Consider the following 22,766-nt stretch of genomic DNA (forward strand, 5'->3'; position numbering starts at 1 on the left):
AGCTTATGCTCCAATACATCTGTTAGTCTATAAGGTGCCACAGGACTCTTTGTCACTTTTTAGGTAAGAGAATAAAGATTCAGAGGAGGAGTTATGAGTCGAGTTGTGCGTAAAACAGAAATTCTAGTTATGAATGACAGTTGCCTTTTTCTGGTGTTGACTGCAAGATGCAGGAATTTGGTTGGTCTTGAAAGAAGTATTTTATGATTCCCCATATCCTTTGATTTGAGGTCTGTTTACAGCAGCACAATATGTTGACAGAAAAGAACTTCTTTTCACCAATGTTTCTTGTCCCAGTACCCTGATCTTTGTATGGAAAATGCCACTCCAGATACTTTCCTGTTTTGGAGATGAAGAGACCGCTATACTTACCTTCTTGCTGGAATTCTAACCTCAGTCTTTTTGATTGTTTACAGTCCATGGGGGTTCCCAATGTCAAAATTGTCAGACTATTATTTTCTCAGATTAAGGATAAAACCTGTGAAAACACTCTTCGGTGTCACGAAACAGTGAATTAACTAGATTAGTAAATTCTTTCTACTGGTTCCTATCTTGATCTGCTTAGCAAGACCAAATTTAGGGACCTGTACGCAATATAAGACAAAGATGACCATCTATATCAAGGCAGCACTGGTTCTGTCCTGATGGGCTTCTTCATCTTTGTGTATCGTTTTTAAAGCAGCACCGCTGTAGCCCTCTGGATTGTTTCTTGGGCGTCAAACAGTGTTAAAGGCAACTTAACCAATCCAATTGGCAAAGGGAAAGAAACAGAAGGGCAACATCAATAAGATTACACAGTTACTCAATGGGGCTAGCACACAGCATGATGGAGCATATATTTATGAGGAGATAAGTCAAGAGAAAGTAGATGTCTAGTCCAGAATGGAGGAGTCCATTTATGAATTAGAACTTACGCTGGCATGCATGATAATGGTGCACAGAAAACTGCACAGTTTACCTGGGGCCTTCTAGGTGGAATTCAAAGTGCTGGTATTGACCTTTGAAGTCCTAAATGGGCCGCATTTCTGGAGAGACCACCTCTTCCCTCAAATCATTATTCCTATAGCAGTAGTCAGTGAATGTGCTCAGTCTGAACCAACACTGCTATAAAACAAGAAAGGGGATGGACTGGTGGCAGGGGTTACCAGCTTGGAAATGCCCTTCTCCACTTAGACCTGCAGAGCCTTGATTTATTAAACTTTCAGACACACTGAAAAGCTTATAATCTCCCTTAAGAATAGGACAGGATAGGAACTGGATGGGGTGTTTTTAACATGGTATAATTAGACTGTGGGGCTGAATTAGCTACCTCTAAAATTTTAATCTAACAGTAGATTTAAGCAGCTTCATGTAATTTTGATTATTATGAGTTTTAAGTATTGTAATGGGGATGTGTGCTTTTCTGGTTATAAAATTAATCGGATTTCTCAGTCCATAAAGCTAGGAGTTATAAGTCTTTGCAAGATTGTCTCTCTCTCTGTCTCAAAGGATACTGATTATATTGGGAGAACTGTCTTTCCATTTTGTTATACTAATTTCCAAGAGACTATAAAGAACTGAGGATTCTGGGAAACTAGAAACCGATGCCTGTTGCTATACTTTTCCAAAATGCCACCAGTGCCATAGTTGGCATGGGAACACAGTAAGAAATGCATGGCTAAAAAGAGAGAGTATAAATGGGAAGGAAGGCCTGTAGTTTAAAGGGCCCTTTTAACTTTTCAGAATAATAACTCTCACTATACACTAGTGTAATCTCTTAACGAGAAGTGTGCCAGCCCACAGACTGATGCTAAACTGAGCTGTGAAGGAGAAAAAGTGAGACATAAAGATGACTGATTACAAACCACCAGGAGAGAAAGAAGCAGTTAAGTTAAACAGATGGAAGGACAGAAGGAAAACTACAGGAAAAACAAATTTAAACGTAGAGGGGAAGAAAAGGTAAAATATATGAGGAAGAAAAATCTCAAGAATGAGTACCAACCTCCCCTATCCCAATATCATTAGTTAATAATGTTGGTATATAATGCAATGTGCCAAAAAAAATGAAGAGAGAGAAGCTTAGAGAAGACCTTAGATTGAAGAAAGTGGGGAGAACAGATGCCAGGATATTTATGGAAGAGATTTAATTAGCATAAACTTTCACTCTTCTTGGAATTAAGATTTAATGTTTAGACTAAATAGTTCAGAGATTGTAAATACAAAAGCAAGATTTTTTTTTTAATTATACATGTTTTGGCATGCTAACAAAGTATAGTCATTATGTTATGATTGATTTAGGACAGTTCCTGAAGAGTAATTGTGTTCAATAAAGGGTCTGCTAATAAAATTTGTTGTCAGCTGTCACTTGATATCAAGTATCATGGGATCAGATGCACAGATACAGTACTATGAAATGAAACAACTTGTTTAAAATACTGATAGATGTGGTATTCAAGAGAAAAACAGCATTAAGACTGCAAACATTAAATAGAAGCAATAGAATATATGTTAGTTATACTGGCTGGACATTCAACTGTGAACTTTGAGAAGTATATTCTAATTGAGTAGTACATAAAAAGAAGGGGGGGTTAGAAAGCGTAAACTAAGGGCAAGAAAATGAACTCCCCCCAAAAAACCAAAACTCGCTCCACGTGATCAGAAAAAGATGAGGAGGCAAACACATAGCCAACGTGCTTTTGATGTTAGGCCTTCTCTACAGTACAAAATTAAGTTGACCTAAGTTAAGTTGACGTACAGCCACCAGAGTAATTACTGCAGTGCTTTATGTCCACACTATGCCCCCATTGGTTACGTGCATCCTCACCAGGAGCACCTCCACAGACTTAACTGTGTGGGGCACTGACAGCTGGAACCATTCCACCATGAGGTCAACAACCCAAGCTGCCAACTCACATGGGGCTGTTGACCCTGGGGCAAGGGGGGCTCCAGCTGTGAGCCCCAGGGTGGGGAGGCAACAGCTGTGAGCCCTGCACATGGCTGACAGCCAACAGGTAATGTAGGCAATACAGAGTCTACACCAGTGGTGGGCAACCTGGGGCCCATCACGGTAATCTGCTGGTGGGCCACGGGACAATGTTTACATTGACCGTCTGCAGGCACTGCCGCCAGCAGCTTCCAGTCGCTGCGGTTCGTCATTCCTGGCCAATGGGAGCTGTGGGAAGTGGCACAGGCCACAGGCACATGCTGGGTGCCGCTTCCCCCAGCTCCCATTGGCTGGGAATGGTGAACCACAGCCACTGGGAGCTGTGGGTGGCCGTGCCTGCGGACGGTCAATGTAAACACTGTCTCGTGGCCCATCAACAGATTACCCTAGCGGGCCACAAGTTGTCCACCACTGGTCTACACAGACACTGCATCATCCTAACTACATTGATCTAACTGCTATGCCTTTCACCAAGGTGGAATTACTAGATCGATGTAGTGGGAGACTTATATTGGCGGGAGCAACATTGTAATGTACATACTTACAGACTGAGGTTGACATAAGCTGCCTTATGTGTCCCTAACTCTGTGGTGTAGACCAATCTTTAGAAATACACTATTACAGAGTTAGAAATATTGCTGCAGAATTAAAGATCACAGTATTACAGAGCAGCTGCTATTTGGATGACATTTGGAGTACATTGATCTTTATCTATTTACTTTATGGGTGGTTCAGAGTGCAGGTCATGTCCTAGCCTCACTGTCTCCACTTGAAAGCTCTCAGTACCCAAAGGCCAATTTTATCATCAACAATTGACATAACATTGGCTCTACTTGTTGGCTCGTGATCCTCTAGTCTCTGACTCTCTTGTTCTAAAAGATGAATAAATACTGTACTGCTAGAAACGCAGTCCACACCCAGCGTTCTCGGCACTGGCATTCTATCAGTAGGTTGATAAACTGGTATAAATCACAGAATTTATTGCACATAACTAAGTGATATAGGTATTCAGCTCAAGACATAATGCTAGATTGGATAAAGAAATTCTGCTGAACCACAAACCTCATTCAGACATTACTAATCATAAGACACACAAAATCGACCTACACTTTAAAAAAAAATAATGTAATGATACCTCCTATAACCAAATGTAGCTAATAATTAAAAGAAAAGCTACTTGGACACCTAATACGGTATATGTCCTTGCTATATGATTTTTTTATTTTCCTCCCTCTCAAATTGTGTCCAATATTTATTCTAACAAATCACAAAGGCAGAAGATTACTGATCTAGTTTAAAGTATCCCCATTACCACCTACTCAAGCACAAAGATGTCAGTATGTACTAACGTACGCCGTGCAACTGCTTGCACATTCACTCAAAGCTGAAAGAATGGTATTGTTATTAACAGACAGTAGAGAGGGAGTCAGGAAATCTGGGATCCATTCCTGCCTCTACTGGACTTCTTCTGAGATCTTGGACAAGTCATGGCTTCTTTCTGCCTCAGTTTTCTCAACTTCAGATGTGGAAACCTACTTGACAGAAATGTCTGACTGAATTTGTGAATGTTTGGAAATCACTGCAAGATCTCCTCGGACTTATGTAAGAAAGGTGGTTTTTTTATTAGTATTTCACACAGTGCACTGAAAATATATCCATACTACCAAGGACTTTAAAAGTTCTTGAGAAATTAGACTTGTCCAACCCCCCAAAATAATCATTACCATTCTGTACATCTGTGCCACTTGACTAATAACATTACCTCTAAATTAGCTGCATCCATCTAGGATGCAAACCTACGATCTTACTTAGCGTGTAAGCTCATTATTTCACCGAGTCACCATGACAGCTGAATGAATTTACTTGATTAAAATAGCATATATCCATAATAATCAATACTACTCTTCAAAGTCTGCTTCCATACAATTACTGTGCTTATCTGGTATGGCAGATCCAGCAACATCACATTGGTCATGTGGTCACTGTGAAATGGAGAAGGGAAACAGTCACAGTTGTAAGGAAGAAAGCTTCAAAGCCTATAACTGAATGATTGCCAGAGACAGACACAACAACCATACTGTGCTATCAGGGTCTGCAGTAGCAAAACCAGTCTGGAAATTGAGGAGAGATCGCCTGGAAACAAAAAATTTATGGGCTGGTACAGGGTGACGTTCATGGATTAATTGGGGGAAAGTTACTGAAGAATTTAGGCAGCCTGCCCCTAGTCTCATATCTACTACTGACAGTTCTATCTCTTTGAGAGCTTCCAATTGCTTTTGATCTGTCTTGTATCTTTTCATTGCACGGTAAGGATTTTTCTTCCTGCATACAAGAAAGCCTTGTTTTGAAGGTAACTGAACTGAAAGTGATAGCAGCAGATGGGATTATAAATTTTTTTTTCTATTTTCAGTTTCCACATTCAGACTTGAATTGTTAGAAGTACTATACTTTTGAAGGGTCCATTTTAAAGAAGGGAAAGAACACTGAGTGAAGATCTTTGAAAGCAAATATATCAAATTGCATACAGTAAGCGTCCCTCTATACCAGAACATAGATCCTTATTAATGTCTCACAAACAGAACCAAATTCAGAAAGTTATATAGTAGCATATGTGATTCTATCTGGGTGAGTGTCCATTATCCCACTGCACATTGCAGCAAATGAGAGGATAAATGCTTCTTCACTTAGTAAAATACCTACAATAAGAAATTTCTGATTCCCCACTTCTTTTTGGCTAGGCAGACAACATCAGTGTTATCTACATTCATCAGGACATCTTTACGTAGCACCAAAACCCAAAATAACTCCAGTTTAAGGTCCTAAAAAAGATAACCAATTATAAGAACAGAGCTGAATGTAATACTGCACCCCATATTCATCACAGTGGTATCACTATGATATGGTTATAACATAGTTTCTAAGGTGCCACAAGGACTCCTCGTTGATTTTGTACACGATGCATCATAACTAACAAATTTATTTGGGCATAAGCTTTCGTGGGCTAAAACCCACTTCACCAGATGCATAGAGTGGAAAATACAGGAGCAGGTATAAATACATGAAAGGATGGGCATTGTCTTACCAAGTGTGAGGTCAATCTAACAAGACAATTCAATTAACAGCAGGATACCAAAGTTGGAAAAATAACGTTTGAAGTGGTAGGAGAGTGACCCATTTCAGACAGTTGATAAGAAGGTGTGAGTAACAGTAGGGGGAAAGTAGTACTGGGAAATTAGGTTTAGGTTTTCTAATGACCCAACCACACGCAGTCTTTATTCAGGACAAATATGATAGTGTCCAGTGTGCAAATTAATTCCAGTTCTGCAGTTTCACGTTGGAGTCTGTTTTTGAAATATTTTTTGTTGAAGAATTGCCACATTTAGAACTGTTATTGCGTGACCAAAGAGACTGAAGTACTCTCCTATTGGTTTTTTAATGTTACAATTTCTGATGTCAGATTTGTATCTATTTATTCTTTTGCGTAGAGACTGTCCAATTTAGCCAATGTACATGGCAGAGGGGCACTGCTGGAACATTATGGCATATCAATGTGATATATGCCATCATATAACATTACTTAAGCAAAAAAAACAAACAAAAACAAGCTAGTCGCTTGAATAGTGAAACATTACTTTGGCCAGAGAAGCCACTACTACTTATGGTAAGTATAGTCATTAGAGACCATCAATAAATTCAGCTGTTTCAGCATAATCAATGATTCCTAAAGACAGACATTTGAGAAGAAAATGAACATCTACTAATTTTTAGTAACAGGAAATTATAGGGGCAGGACACAAGTAGTTTATCTAGATCCGCCTATTGGAGTGAGCGTTTCTCCTCCACATTCTTAACACTGTTACTGTAACTACTGCATATATGCCACAAGAGTTTCACAAAAATTCTCAGTGGTGGTGACTGCACCATGATTTTATTTTCTAGGCTCTGCACTACCTCCCCAAAAGCCTTCCCTTGCTACTAGTCTAAAATAAGCTCAGGGGAAGGGGATTTTTTTTTTTTCCCCAGAATTGTCTGCACTTGAGAGGAATAACGTTAAGCAACTTGCTGTCTCACCCTGCCTTTCTATGAGTCTGGCAATATCCTTATTGCAATTGTTCTACCTCCTCCTGCCTTTGGTATTATATTTATAAAAAGCTGTAACATATCGATCAGAGAGGACAAAAAATAACAGATACCTGCACTGAGGAGCTTACAAAAGTCTAAATTAGCCACAATAAGAAACAAAGGGTGGGAGAAAGACAAAGAGGATTTCACACAGAGGAGATTATGAGTTGCACTTACTGTTACATCTGTCTTGTTAGCTCCTTTTTATTTTACATAAAATAATACATTAAACTTTGAAAACATTTGGATAAAATGCCAGGGTGGAGGTCAGCTTTGAAATCCTTGTATTCTGCAATCTGGTTCAAGTATTTACTCTTTGTATTATTCCTTTATTTACATCTGCAATCATGTCTTCCACGGCATTCAGAACCAAATCTAAAATTGCTTCTTCGAAAACATTTGGATAAAATGCCAGGGTGGAGGTCAGCTTTGAAATCCTTGTATTCTGCAATCTGGTTCAAGTATTTACTCTTTGTATTAGTTCCTTTATTTACATCTGCAATCATGTCTTCCACGGCATTCAGAACCAAATCTAAAATTGCTTCTTCATAATTCTGTTCTTTACCATTGATGTAAGGAAGGTAGGTATTGTCATGCACCCAGAACCATAGAACTAATGTTCAATTCTTCCAATGGAGTACTGCAGCTATAAGTCTGTATTTCACTAACTGATTTCTCTAATTATGAATTTGTTTGCCATTTCCACAAGGCCTTAATTTCCATTTATACTCATGCTGATGATCCTTCTCATCAGATGGCCTATAACAAAACCCTATCAAATAGATTTCCTTTGTCTCTAATTTATGCCAGATAATTCTATCCCCAAGGTCCTTGTTCTCTGTCATTTATGTTACCAAACTTAGGTCCACCCTTCTAATCTGGTCTCTTCTGTAGAGTCTGTGGCCAGGACTACAATAAAAGGTAGGTTGACCCAGCTACGTTGTGCAGGAGTGTGAAAAATTTACAACCTGGAGCAATGTAGTATAACTGACCTAATCCCCAGGATAGACAGCGCTAGGTCAATGAAAGAATTATTCTGTCGATATAGCTACCACTTCTTGGAGAGGTGGATTAACTATAGTAATGGGAGAACCCCTCCTGTCGCTGTACTGTCTACACTGAAGCATTGCAGCTGTCATGTAGACATAGCCTGTGTAACTCTAGGTACTTTAAACTCCACTCAACTGCTTAGCCAGGACCCCCTACTCTTCCCAATTCAACTTAGAATTCTGCCTTTATGCTTATATGCAATTTGTATTTCAAATAGCCAACTATCTAGGATATGGATCTCAATATCAAGACCATCTGTAGTACAATTTTGTATTTTATTTATTTATTTATTTATTTTTACAGTATTTTCCATTTACATGGTTCTTTGGTAGGACAGATGAAAGCAGAAAAAGATGGTGGGAGAGCCTTGAGATTGTGGTGTGTAATAGAACTATTATGCATTTATTCTAAGTCTGTGTTTGTTATAGTTTTTGTTATGATTACAAGCATTATACAGGATCAAAGCAATTTTCTTTTTGCAGCAGCTGATCAAGAAGAGAAGATCACTAAGAAGTAATTGGTGATGGAATGTGACATATCTGGGTTATCATGCTATGTTTATTTCTATATCTGTGCACAGAAGCTTGTGCACAAAAATACAGGCGCAAAGGTGCATGATATAGTAGATTTATTGACTTTTTCCAATTTAGAGTTTACAGATGCATGGTAAAAAGTAATTCCATATGTACCTTGTTTTGTGGCCCTGTTTATAGCTAGTTTCAGTTTTATTCTGATGTTTCCAACCAAATTAAATTTGTTCCTTGGCTTCAATGGACTTAATCCCAATTTATACTAAAGTAATAGTAAAATTTGGCTCTTCATACACTAATGGATACCATTTCATTACATTTTTCAGCAGTGACTAAGAACAAATGATCTTCAGCAAATGATCTACAGATGTAATATCTCTCAGCCATTTCAGACTTTCTAGTTTTGGACACTCAAGTTTAAAAATTAACATTTGTTATAGTTCCATTAGTTAAGAAGAACAAACAAAAAGCTTAGCCAATATGATAAATATGTAATACTACTGTAAGTTACTTACCAGTACACCTTTACTAAACAAAAGGAAGACTTTAGTATCACTACAGACCTATCTATAGAGGAATTTTTTTAAAAAACTGCTTGTATTGCATGTGTCTGTCATACCATACGACAAAATTAAACAGTGTATTTGCTGTAAATCTTTGAATTTCCAAAGACATACTATTATTTCTTTGACATCTGTTGGGGAAAAATTATACAATATCTTGCCACTGGTTGCAATCCTCTACTACAGATGAAAAATTTAAACATCATCCACACTCCTTGCAACCAACAAAGAAAAGAAGAAAATAGCAAAAGCTCTACTAAGTACAAGGAAATGTCAGGGCCGCCCAGAGGATTCAGGGGGCCTGGAGCAAAGTAACTTTGGGGACCCCTTCAATATAAAAAAAGTTGCAATACTATAGAATACTATATTCTCGTGGGAGCCCCTTGTGGGGCCCAGGCCAAACTGTCCCACTTGCGCCCTCCCTCCTCCCCTTCCCACCCCCCCGGGCGGCCCTGGGAAATGTTGTATCCATTTGTGTTTCTCTAGCACCTTAACTTAAAAGAAGCCAAGTACTTTTTGCTACTCCCTTCATACTCCTCTGCCCACTCCCAATGTGCTGTTAAATTTACGTTTCAGCCTATTGGGAGTATTCATTTTATGTTAAGCCAGTCAGAAACCTGTACAAATGACTATCCTTTAAAAAAAAAAAAAACCTCAACGGATTCTGCACATTTTTAGGTTACCAAAATGAAGACTGAGAAACTAAATCACTGCAGCAGAAAACCACTTATAAACTGCTGCTATAAAATTTCTGTAAATGGAAAAGTTGCTATTAAGACTTATATGGTTTCAAGTTTAAGACAAAATGAGAATTTCAGAATACATTTTACAATGGAACAGAAGATAGTGGACCACAGATTGCACTGTACATTAACCTCCCCAATATATTACTTTATAATCAAATCTGTCAAATTATGAAGCTTTTAACAGTTTTCAAATAACTTTTGATCATAAACAAATCCTTTAGTTTTAGACTTTATGGCATGCCCCCATTAAGAGTACTACACAGCTATGCCAGAAACTATTACTATAATATTAGAAGTTGTCTTGCAACCTTAACAACCCTCCTCTCCCATTTTCACATGCTCTTAACTTGCTGAAACATTGCTTTTTGGAGCTCAAATTATCCATGTTTAGGTCTGACTGGACTCAAAGGTCTTGCTTTAAAGAAAATCCTTAATATAAGGTAATTGAGTTAGTGAACACGGTATACTTATTGGTGAGACAAGGGGAGAGAGACAGACACGCACAGAACAAATCACAAGTGGGTGTTGTTAGCTCAGGCTTCATTTGACCACCTTGTACACCAGGATCCCACTTTCCCTCAGAAGTAGAGAGACACTAGATGTCACCTTGTGGTCCAAGAGCTCCTTTAACTCCTTCCTAACAAGTAATTCAGCCTGGTTGTGAAATCTAAGCATGAGCAGCCTGCAGTGTCTCTTCCTGCCTAACTAACACTGACTGCTTCAGGGCTAACTTCACTCTTGCTCTTTCCTTCTCCTTCCACACTGCTGTCTGATAACCCAACTGTCCAGGGATTCACTGTGCAGGCCACACGAGACACAGGCTTTATGATCTTCCTGAACTGGTATGTTTATATGCTATAAACCACATCAAATGAAAGGCTAGAATCTCAGGGCAATTCCTGTCGCTCCCTTCCCCATTTAGTGAGATGACAGGTTTCTAAAGGTTAAAAAGAAAAAAAAAAAGAAAAAAAATCCCTTCAGCCATCTGGATATGGAAGGAAGTAACATTTCTGCTTTAAAAAAAAAAAAAAATTGAGCATCACTTTCCTAATATAGCTACTTCAAAATTAATTTGGAACTTGAAAGGAGGCAGAGAAGTAGTGATGGCCCCATGCACTCTGCAGCACAGCAGAATTCCATTCTGAGATAAGCCTCCCAACTCCTGCAGTAACACTGACTGATTGCAAACATCCCAGAACATACACATTTAATTAAATTATAATAATCCACCAGTAGATATGGAATGACTGATGTCTGATCTACACTAGAGAGTTAGCTTGACGTAAGGAAGCTTACATCAATCTAACTCTTTAAGCATTTACATTACAATGGTGCTCTCGCCAATGTAAGTCGACCACTACACTAGGGTGACCAGATGTCCCGATTTTATAGGGACAGTCCCGATATTTGGGGCTTTTTTAAATATGGGCTCCTATTACCCTCAACCCCTGTCCCGATTTTTCACACTTACTCTCTGGTCACCCTATACTGCTCTGACTTAATAACTCCATGAGAGGCATAGCACTTAGATCAGTGTAGTTAAGTTGACAGAATGTCAGTGTAGACCAAGGATAGGCAACCTGCAGCACGCGAGCTGATTTTCAGTGGCACTCACACTGCCCGGGTCCTGGCCACCGGTCTTGGGGGCTCTGAATTTTAATTTAATTTTAAATGAAGCTTCTTAAACATTTTAAAAACCTTATTTACTTTACATACAACAATAGTTTAGTTATATATTATAGACTTATAGAAAGAGAAATTCTAAAAACATTAAAATATATAACAGGAAAAAGAAACCTTAAATCAGAGTGAATAAATGAAGATTCGGCACACCACTGTTGCCGACCCCTGGTGTAGACTCTGTATTGACTCTTCCAGTTGTCAGCCCCTGGTGGCTGTCAGTCCTGGTCGGCAGGGCTTTGGCTGTGAGTGTCCCACGATGGCCGACATGATGGCTGGCTCAAGTGCTCCTGGTAAGGATCTGCACCGCCAACAGAAGAAGCTAGTTTGGACATACAAAACCAATTTAATTACTGCGCTGACTGTACATCAATGTAACTTAATTCAGTGTACACATGCCCTGATACGTTCAAATCTTAAGTGGCCTCCATACACTCAGAAATGTACCATCATGCCCTCTAAGGGCTTAGAGTGTAAACAGACAACAAACAGTTCACAAACAGTGGATGATCAGAAAACATTATGACCTCAAAAAAGTGCCAGGGTCGGGCAGGGGAAGGTTGAATTTTTAAATACTTGCTGAAAGGCAGGCCTCATTTTGTGGATGATTATCCTCCCCATACACAAGCAGACACATACACACACAGGGTCATCCCTAGCTATTCTGGGGCCCTACGCAGCCCCCTCCCCCATGGGGGGAGGCAGGCCTCTGCAGGGAGGGAGCGGGTGGGGGAGCTGCCCCCAGGCCTCTGCAGGGGGGAAGGGAAGGCGGCTTCATTATCTAATCCTTTGCATGCTTATTCTGCCTTCCACTACTCCAATAGCCCTACATTCTCTTCTATTGACAATATCTCTCCCTGCCCCCACTCTCCTCCCCGCAACACTATCTTTGGAGATGTATCTTGCAGGGATCCAGGCAGAATTAACTGGTGATCAAGCCACCGGTTCAGGTCAAAGTACTGTGACCAATCATGAATTTTGGAGACAGAATCTTTAGGTTGTCTGGAATAATCAAATTTTGCAGACCACTCTGCAAGCACCTTGTCCAACACTTGAATTGGTACTAGTATGAAGAAATACATTTATTTCTGCTTACTAATCTCATAATAAAAGTTACATATTATCCTCTTCTTGCAGAGAGTCAATGGGACTTGTGCTCTTAAGTCAATTACGCTTTTTTGAATTCCTATGTGATCCTGTATGAATCTCTAGCTGTTCTCCACCTGTTCAGTATCACCCTCTAAATATCACAGCTAATAGCTAGGGTTGGGGATGTATCCATTGTTATCCTGGATACACAAAACCACTTTGTTTTGGTGTATTGTTCCTCAATCACAGAATCTATGCATTTGCGGAGAGCCTTTAACGTGTCAAGCAGTAATTAAGTACTCAACTCTTCTGTCCACTCACCAGATTAGCCTGGAACTTCCCTACCACTTTAAGACAAACCTTGCATCCAGTCATCAGCTGACTTTCCCTTCAGTGGCAACTAGCTTAAAATCCTATAGCATCTAACCATTAGAGTTCACCTGATTCTCACTAACCCTGAAATGAAACAATTTTCTTCTGCAGCAGTTGCCACTAAGTTTTTTACCATACTTTAAACTTTACTGAGGTACTTCCTGTGGTAAACGTAAGAAGTATCACAGAACAGAAAGTGTTAACCAGGAAAAATAAAAGCTATCTATGCTCTCTACTTCCCAGGTTGGATTTCTGGTTCTCGGCCTAAGATTTTTTTGTGGTCCTACTCCCACTACAGCTGCTGTTCCCTCTCCTTGAACAATGGGTCTCCTGATCACTTTTCTTCCTTCAGGATTATCTACACTGCTCTGTCACAGAGCTGAAGTAAAACAGTGAGGCAGCTAAGTGCTAGAACTGCTTCCTGCCCCCTCTACCCAAAAGAGCTGGGCAAGTGTGGCTTTCCATCCCAGCAGACCGTACTCACCCTTCTTTCCCTCAGCAGCATATACTGAAGCCACTCTCCCATCTCAGCTCTGCAGAAACACAGCTAACACTCGGTTTAGAAAGTTTAGCTTCCTCCCACCCGATACTGGGCTAGTGGTGCATTAGGAGCAGGCAGGGACTTCTGTTTTCTTCAACCCAGAGTTTCACTGAAGATTTATCTGGAGCATGTAGTGGGGATAGGTTTCAGTGATGATTCCACCCCATAGCTATAGAGAATGACATATTTCCTTGGGGGGAACAGCAACAGACAGCATATGTGACTTTAAAGCAGCGTGAGCCCCATGATAGCACAACAAGCAACGCTGAGGAAATAGCATAGGAATCTTTCAGTTAAAGGCTGTTAGACAACGTATGCACTAGCAGGCAGACTGATGGTTGCATAGTCTATATGAACTTTTACTTCTACTGACTTCTAAATGCTTTCTTATGCAAACTTAGTGTTTGCACAATAGTTTTTGTTTTGGTTTTTCCATTTATTACTAACAAATTTCTTTCAGGAATCATAGGCGAAATAGACATCACTGGGAATGTCTGTCAAAAGATTAAGTCGAAATTCAAGTAACATGAAACAGAAGTCCAAACACACAGGGAATGTAAGCCAGCCCAAAACAGAAATGTGAAGAAAGTCAAATGAAGTGAGTATGGTAAAAATCGGTGTTGGTATTCGTTTGTCCCTTTAAAATAATCATTAACAATACAGAAAACAATACAATAGAGCCTCTGTATTTCACTCACAGGAGAACATCAATTCTAAAAGAACATCACAGGGTAATGATCCACCACATAAATACTCCTGGTTTGTTGTGCAATTTATCAAAACAGACGTTGAGACAAAGCCATAGGGTTTATTTTCAAAACAGGACACAGTAATCCTATGACAAATTTCTGTAATGCTGACTTTATTCCTATTATAACAACTGATTAATGCCGTTATGAAAACTTTATCTAACAGATGGGTCATCTGAGTAATGCTTATTCACTGCAGCATTACTGAATAGCTTCTTTTCTGATTGGCTCAGAAAACAAACCTCATTATCTCAGTCCCCAAAAATAGTTCTTTTAAAGCATACTCTGTATATGTCTTCTTGTTTAAGTAATTTTACTTCTTGTTGCCTGAATTTTTATTTTATTTTGTTTAATTCAACATGATCAACTTTCTACCAATTTGATTCTGAATCTGAATTCTATTTATGCCCTAAGTGTCAAATGCTGCTTCAGGCATGAACAAGCCTCTACCTTCCCTGTCTGTTCAATCTGAATGCCTGGCACATATTTCATAACTATACAGCACAATGAAAATATCTTTGCTCTTTAAGATCAACCAATTACATTTAAAATACATACAGTATATTAAAATACCATTGGATATATGTAAGACATGTACCAAGATATCAGCTCCATCACTACAAGTCTCACCTCCTCTCCATATACCACAATTTCTTCCCTGAGACATAAAAATCAAGGTATTGAGCAACTGTGATCAAAGATCACATGACACTTTACACAAAAACATAATGCTAACTCCTGAGTGCTGCCAAATTCCAAACTAGGATCCTGATACTGCAAAGAGAATCACACGAGTGTTCCTGTATGGAGTTTCACTGACTTGAATGAAACTGAGGCCCAGGTACTTACATTCAGCCTATCTGGAGTACCCTGTGCAGTTTTAAGAGAAAGTATTCATAATTTTCTGCCCTTAACTGTTGTGTAGTGTTATAGTGTTCATTTAAGCAATCACTGTTTCACCACACAGAAGTAATTCATAATTTGGTGAGCATCTGGTATATTTCTGGATAGAAGGGGTTATATACATTTTTATATAAATTTAAGTCATTATCACCCTGTTACTGACCTTATGATTGACTGCTTTAATTTATATTTGCCACCTCTGTGTAATTTATACCTATACTTACTTCTTTAAGGCACTTCAGGATATATTATGCCTGAAAGATGCTACACAGAAAAAAGCCATACTGTAAAATGAGATTTAGTAGATAATCTCTATAGTATTTCAGTATAATTACCAGGTCTCTCTCAAAATACCTGAAAGTACAAATTACATGATTTAAAATCTCCACATAGACTTTTGTTATTCCTAAAATTTCAGACAGATTTTAAGAAAAAAAAAAAAAAAAAAAAGGAAGGTTTCTAGCCAAGCTACAGTATTTTTATAAATAACTTTTTCAATGTGAATCAATGCAGCACTGCTGTCTTACTGGCTCCATCATCACTAATTCATGATTAGTCATGATTACTATCTGTATTCAAACTCCTAGAGAAGTTTTGAACACAGCCAGCAAATGCAGACACTGCCAAACCCTGATCAGAACTGCTCTCCAAGGATAATTTAAGAAACTGGTGTGTTAAGATTTTTCTTTCAAATGGACACTGCAGAGTCTTTGAAGGCAGTGTTGAACACAGTCTAGCCGCATCCACACTTTCTAACCAAATGTATTCAAAACCATTCAGCAGAGCACCATGCCATTTTTCTTATACCCTAGTTTCCAAACCCATCCTATATCACCTACAAAAGGCTCCATCCATTTTGTCCTCCCACAAACCTTTCTGCATACACCCCTTTGTCAGATTCCCCACCTTCCCAATACTACCAGTTGCAGATGTTTGGAATAGTAGTCGGTTATGGTGGGAGAGGCTAGTTTTGGTGTTTGCAGAACGATGATAAAGGGAGTGTTGCAAGGTATTGTCTTAGGGCAGGGGTTCTCAACCTTTTTCTTTCTCGGGCCCCCTAATATGCTCTAAAAATTCCACGGCCACCTGTGCCACAACAACTGGTTTTCTGCATATAAAAGCCAGGGCCAGCAGGCAAGGCAATTGCCTGGAGCCCCATGCCACAGGGCCCCCACAAAGCTAAGTTGCTCAGGCTTCGGCTTCAGCCCCAGGTGGCAGGGCTCCTAGTCCTGGGCTTCGTCCACCTTCCCTGGGCCCCAGCTAGTCTAAGGCTGGCCCTGCTTAGAAGACCTCCTGAAACCTGCTTGTGACCCCCAAAGAGAACCACAGGACAGAACTATGTTTCCAGTCCTTGGTCTATGACAGGGGTCGGCAACCTCTGGCATGCAGCTTGCCAGGACAGCACCATGGCGGGCCGGGACAGTTTGTTTACCTGCCGTGTCGGCAGGTTCGGCGGACCGCGGCTCCCATTGGTTGCAGTTCACCATTCTAGGCCAATGTGGGCAGCAGGAAGCGGCGCGGGCGAGAAATGTGCTGGCTGCGGCTTCCTGCCACCCCATTGGCCTGGGACGGTGAACCGCAGCCCGTGGGAGCCGCGATCTGCCGAACCTGCTGATGCAGCAGGTAAAAAAACTGGTCTGGCCCACCAGGGTGCTTACCCTGGCAAGCTGCATGCCAGAAGTTGCCGACCCCTGGTCTATGATGTACAGTGTTTGTGGTAAGGTATGTTGGGGAAGAGTAGAGGATGTATAACATTAGGTTGGTTAACTTTTCATTTCTTTGCTTTCGTGATTTAGCGTCTGGTAGGCTGTGAGTGAATCAACCCTAACTGCTTCTTAACAAAGTTTGTATGTTCACTGTCTTTAGATTTTTGTAACACTACACTCAGGGTGGGAACCTAAGAAAAACTTGTGGTGGAGACAGAAGCGTAGCAGCTGATGGAGAAAATCTTCTCCATCAGTAGCTGTGCAGAAAACCTTGTATGTCAACAACTTCACAGGAAACCCTTCTCTACCATACAATAAAGTGACAGGAAAGGTAGCTCCTGACAGTGAAGATTTTGCACGCCCAGCCTCCATCACTCAGATTTGCTTGCTCTTTTGTGTAAGATTTCAATAATAATGTAAACAGCTGCTAAAAAACAAGCCTAAACCCAATAAAAAAAGCCTACTCACTGCACCATATCTACTCAGAGCATCCATCTCCTGTCAAGTTTTATGCAGATAGATAATCTCGTTTTAAAAAGAAAAAGTCAATAATGAAAAGTCAGATTGCCATGGAAAAATTTTAGCCAGAGCCCCATTTCAAAGACCTATTAAAAATGTAAGAATAACAACAAGACAAGAGCTCCAGAGAAAATTCAAAGGGCTTAAAATGTTACACCAATTGGTCGCCTACTTTTACAAAAAGAAAAAAACAAAAAGCAGGAATTTATGGCCCATTTTAAGACCATTCTAGAATGTAACCCTAATTATGGAGACATTGCCATAGGCACCTTCGTAGCAAATCAAAATCCCTCTCTCTGGAGAGGAGATGGTCTAGCAGAAACTCTCTAGCAGACAAGGAGCTGTGCCTACATATATATTGTCTGTTATAAAAATTAAAGTGGTGTTTTATTAATGCTGAATTTACATAAAATATTTAAATGACTACAATTAAAAATCACCAAGATAAGGTTAATATGATTTATCTCTCTGTGCTTTTAGTCACCTTTTTGAGAAGAGATTAAAAATAAGAAGCTTTTCCTTTTCATTCCACTCACACCCACCCACTATCAATTCTATCTGCTGTAATCCTCCTTCCACAGATGTCAAAACAGGACATCAGTATTAAAACTACTCATTACCAAAATCTGTTAGTCTAGCATCCCATTATTATTGTAATGCTGGCACAACAACTTTAGTATAATATGCAACAGTTCATGCAGCTACTCAATGCCAGATCACTTGCTTCAGAGATATTTTTCTCCACCTATAAACAATTATAGCATAAATATTCTTAAAAGGCAAAGTTCGGGATGAAAATAGATGTTTGTCCCTTAATCAGCAGTAACAAGATCATCTCCTTGGTAGTTCTGTTTTCCTAGCACTTACATAAAGTGATCAGCCAAGAAAGTTCAGTCTTCAGATAGGCATGATTATGAACATCTCTTTTAATCCTTTCTTTTCTCCCTCTTTTTGAAGGAACTCACACTTTGCGGAAATTAAGAGGCTAAAATTCTGTATAACTAGGGCCCTACCAAATTCACGGCCAAGAAGAACGTGTCACGGACCATGAAATCTGGTCTTTTGTATGTTTTTACCCTATCCTATACAGATTTCTCAGGGGAGACCACTGTTTCTCAAGTTGGGGGTCCTGACCCAAAAGAGAGTCGCAGGGGGTTGCAAGATTATTTTAGGGAGAGTCATAGTATTGCCACCGTTACTTCTGTGCTGCTTTCAGAGATGGGCGGTCAGAGAGCAGTTGCTGTTGGATGGGTGCCCAGCTCTGAAAGCAACGCCCTGCCAGCAGCAGCGCAATACTATACCATGCCACCCTTAATTCTGCGCTGCTGCCTTCAGAGCTGGGTGGCCGAAGAGCAGCAGCTGCTGACTAAGGGTCCCATTCTGCAGACAGCAGTGCATAAGTAAGGGTGGCAATACCATACCATCCCATGCTTCCTTCTGCACTGCTGCTGGCAGTATCTGCCTTCAAAGCTGGGCTCCTGGCCAGCAGCCACCACTTCCCAGCTGCCCCACTCTGAAGACATCACTGTCACCAGCATCAGCGCAGGAGTAAGTGTAGCAGTATCTCAACCCACCCTCTACAATAACCATGCAACACCCCCCGCCCCCCACACACACACACAACTCTCTTTTGGGTCAGGACCCCTAAAATTACAACACTGTGAAATTTAAATAGCCGAAATCATGATTTTTTTAAATCTTAGGACTGTGAAATTGACCAAAATGAACCACGAATTTGATAGGGCATTATGTAAAACTGATACGTTCTATAAAGGACCCAATGAATGCAAACAAGAAATTTCAAGCGAGATTCGATAAAAGTCAAAAAGTCTTTTCAAAACAAAAAAAATTTTAAGATGAAGTTTCGGTACACTGAAAAAAGTGGACTTTCCTTAAATACATTAAAGGCAGCAAACTTCACAAAGATTAAATTTAAAAAAAAATTGACACCTGACATACTATACCACTTAAAAACATATCATAGCTAATGGTATGTTGTGATGTTATCTGATTAAAATATGACTATATAGATCATTATTGCAGCCACTGTTATATATTTGCAGCAAATATTGTACAAAGATTGTAGAGTGAGGTGTTTATGAAATGGTTATGACTTGCTGGTTCTGATTATGCTACCTGTATGCATATATCATTTTGTATGTGAAGTTATGAGTACTGGCTCTATACTTGTTCCTGAGGTAATGCCCACAAGGTAACACCCAGCACATCTTGGAAAGAGTATTCAAATTAAGTGGTTCATCAAGAAACACTTGGCTGACAATGGACCATGGGAGACAGCCATCTACACTGAGTGGAGTGTCATGTAAACATGCTGTCTGGAGTGTAGGTAATGGCTTCCTGCAATGACTAAGGGAAACTGGGCATGAACATGTGACTCCAAACTCCATCTTGTTGCTGTAATTTTCCACTGTAAGAACAATGGGATGCCCTCCACATGGCAAAAGCTATAAAAGGCCCTGGGATCACCTCCATTGTGTCTTCAATCCTGCTTCTTACCTCTAGAGGAACTTTGCTACAAACTGAAGTGCTGAACAATGAACTGAATGACCCATCCAAGCTGTGGATGTACTCTAGAGACTTGACTTAAACTAGCAGTTTATTCCATCACTGCTACAAGCCTGAGCCAAGAACTTTGTCATTACTGTATGTAATTGACTCCTTTAACCAATTTTAACTCTCACCTTTCTTTTTATAAATAAAGTCAGGTGTCAAGGGGGGACATGGGGGATTCTGTCTAGCCTTTGCCATTATGAGGGATTATTCTATATTTTACTATTATTATTACTTATTATTATTTAGCCATTTTTTAAAAAAAGTTACTTGCCTGGAATGCTGTCACCAATAGACAATTCAGACTGGCAAGCGACAAGCTGGGGTAAAGTTTTCAGTCACCTAGGTGACAGGCTCCTAATGCCGATTCAGATGCTTAGAAGCTTAACATCTAATCAGCAAAATTTAGGGTAAAATTTTCAAAAGCGCCTTTAAGGCTGGTGGCTGTATAGACATGTCCTTCGGGCCCTAAATCTCATTGGCTAGTCCACAAGAAAAAGATGCTTTCTCACCTTTTGTTAGTTAACACATGGTAACAGAAAGGGAAATTCTAGCAAGGAGAAAGCAGTTTGTAGTTTTTAGATGTGTTGGCAGGTTGAGATAAACTCTGCATCAGCTGGCATGAGTTAAAGCTACAAACTGCTTTGTCTTCCTTATGTCAGGGTAAGAACGCACATTTTCCCTAGTAAAGACAAGGCCAACAAACCTCAAAGGGCTGTCACAGCTTAATCTTCAATGCCAAAAGGGAGGAGTTTGTTGGAGGGTCGTTTGGGGGAGGGGGTTACAGCAGGATATTACTAATTAGTGGTAACACAGCAGCACCAAAGAGACCCTCTGGGAACCAGACCCCGCTGCTCTAGGTAGGGCACCAGCCCGCATGGAACCGAGCCCCTGCCCTAGGAGCTCGCAATCCAGCTAGTGGAGACTCAGCCGAGCCGGAGCCGGCACGCGGCTCTCGACTGCCCCTAACGAGACCGGGCTACGTGGATGCCCCACGCTGGCGCCGGGCGAGCTGCCCAGCACTGGGGGAAGTGACACTCCCCTAGAGGGAGCGCCGGACGCAGCCCGAGCCAACCGGGAAAGGAGGAGCAGGGACCGCCCCGCACTCAAGCTCGGCTGCTCTGGCCGGGACCCCCGGGAGACGGGAGCGCAGGAGCCCAGCGGGTCACACCCCGCAGTGGTTCCCCCCAGACACAGAAACCCCCGCGCCAGGAAGGGAGCCAGGGGAGCTCTGCGGCGGCGGCGCCTGGAGCGGGTGCGGGGAAGGGTCTGCCCGGTGACAGCGCCGCCCGCAGCAGGGAGCCGGGGGTGCCCAGCAGCAGCAGTGCTGCCCAGGTGCCCGGAGGAGCGCGGAGCTGCGAGTGCCCGCGGGGGAAGAGGCTACCCAGAGCAGGACGCCCCGTGGCGGCGCTGCCCGGGGTGCCCGGCGCGGGGGAAGGGGGCGGCACGGCGCGGGGGAAGGTGTGGCGAGCGGTTCCTACCTCCTCCGCGGCTGCCGTCTGCTCCGCTCAGCGCCTCCGCCCTGGGCTAGAGCCGAAACGCGCCGCCTCCTGCTGCTGCCGCCGCCGCCAAGCGACAGCTCCAGCTCGGACTCTGCGGAGCGGACCAAGTTCTGCCGAGCGCCGCCTCCTGCCCCGCTAGCGCACGCGGGGCTCCCTGGGACCCAGCGCGACAGCAGCCAGCGCCACCTGCAGCCACAACCGGGAGGCTGCATCTTGGGCTCCCTCCTCCCCCGAATGGGGAGCGGCGCGGTGACTTCTCCGGCTCAGCCGCGCTGCCCACAACCGGTGTTCCGCGCTGAGCCTGCCCGCCGCCTGGGACCCAGACGCTCAAAAGGTGCGGGGCTAGGCACTCCTCCCAGCGCGCCCACTGCCTCCCCAAGTGAGTGACCCTGGGCAAATGAACCCCTGCCCGTGCCTCAGTTTCCCGTCTAGACAAAGGAAGTGATGTGGTTTGTATTCTAGCCTCACCCATAGGCCCCGCTCAGGATTGAGCCCCAGGCAGTGAGGCACCCCCAGGATGAGCTCAGGGGTGCTTTTGACTTTATCAGTGTCATGATGCATAACATACAGAATCTGAAACTTCTCTGTTGAAATGGCCAAGGTCCACCTTGATTGCACTGGCTTCCTTAGCACTACACAAGTAATTTTCCCTTTCTTGATAGTCACCCCTTCTTGACAATAGTTGAGAATAGGCCACTTCAACCTTAATTGAATTGGCCTCATTAGCACTGACCCCCCAACACACACACTTGGTAAGGCAACTCCCATCTTTTCATGTACTGTGTGTATATACTGCTTACTGTATTTTTCACTGCATGCATCTGATGAAATGGGTTTTAGCCCCTGAAAGCTTATGCCCAAATAAATTTGTTAGTCTCTAAAGTTCCACAAGGACTTAACAGAAATAATGAGATCACAGTTGCCTTCCTGAGATCTGTTGAGATCTGGCATGTCTTTTCAGGATTGCTCCTTTTCAGTTACAGAGGAACACTGTTGGAATTTCCAATAAAAGATAAAATTGAGTTGGACTCCTTATTTCATATCTCTATGAACTACTTGGAAACACTGATAATGTATTATCAAAGCTATTAAATCAGTCTTTTTCCATGAAGATTGTTCTACACCATCATAGTCTCATATTTTCTCCTGAAGTCAGTTCTTTTGAATAAACCTGTTTTAAATCTCTGAAGCTATTTACAC

The 22,766-nt window shown here is 41.5% G+C and overlaps 1 protein-coding gene across 4 annotated transcripts in view; it reads right to left on the reverse strand.

Moving 5' to 3' along the window:
- PXYLP1 (2-phosphoxylose phosphatase 1) overlaps window positions 1–21,717 on the reverse strand; it is an 85,189-nt gene extending 63,472 nt beyond the window's left edge. Inside the window, exons 1-3 of one of the 4 annotated variants that reach the window (XM_075068548.1) lie at window positions 21,546–21,717; window positions 13,560–13,737; window positions 11,732–11,936 (exon numbers count right to left, since the gene is read on the reverse strand). The gene's annotated coding sequence lies outside the window, so the exon portion shown is untranslated. Of the gene's footprint in view, window positions 1–372; window positions 3,094–11,731; window positions 11,937–13,559; window positions 13,738–21,545 lie in introns of those variants that run through there. The other 3 variants (XM_032771725.2, XM_032771723.2, XM_075068549.1) reach the window with 3 other exon arrangements.
- Between the last annotated feature and the right edge of the window lie 1,049 nt (window positions 21,718–22,766).

The sequence above is a fragment of the Chelonoidis abingdonii genome, chromosome 8 (genome assembly GCF_003597395.2).
Source record: "Chelonoidis abingdonii isolate Lonesome George chromosome 8, CheloAbing_2.0, whole genome shotgun sequence".
Lineage (NCBI taxonomy): Eukaryota > Metazoa > Chordata > Testudines > Testudinidae > Chelonoidis > Chelonoidis abingdonii.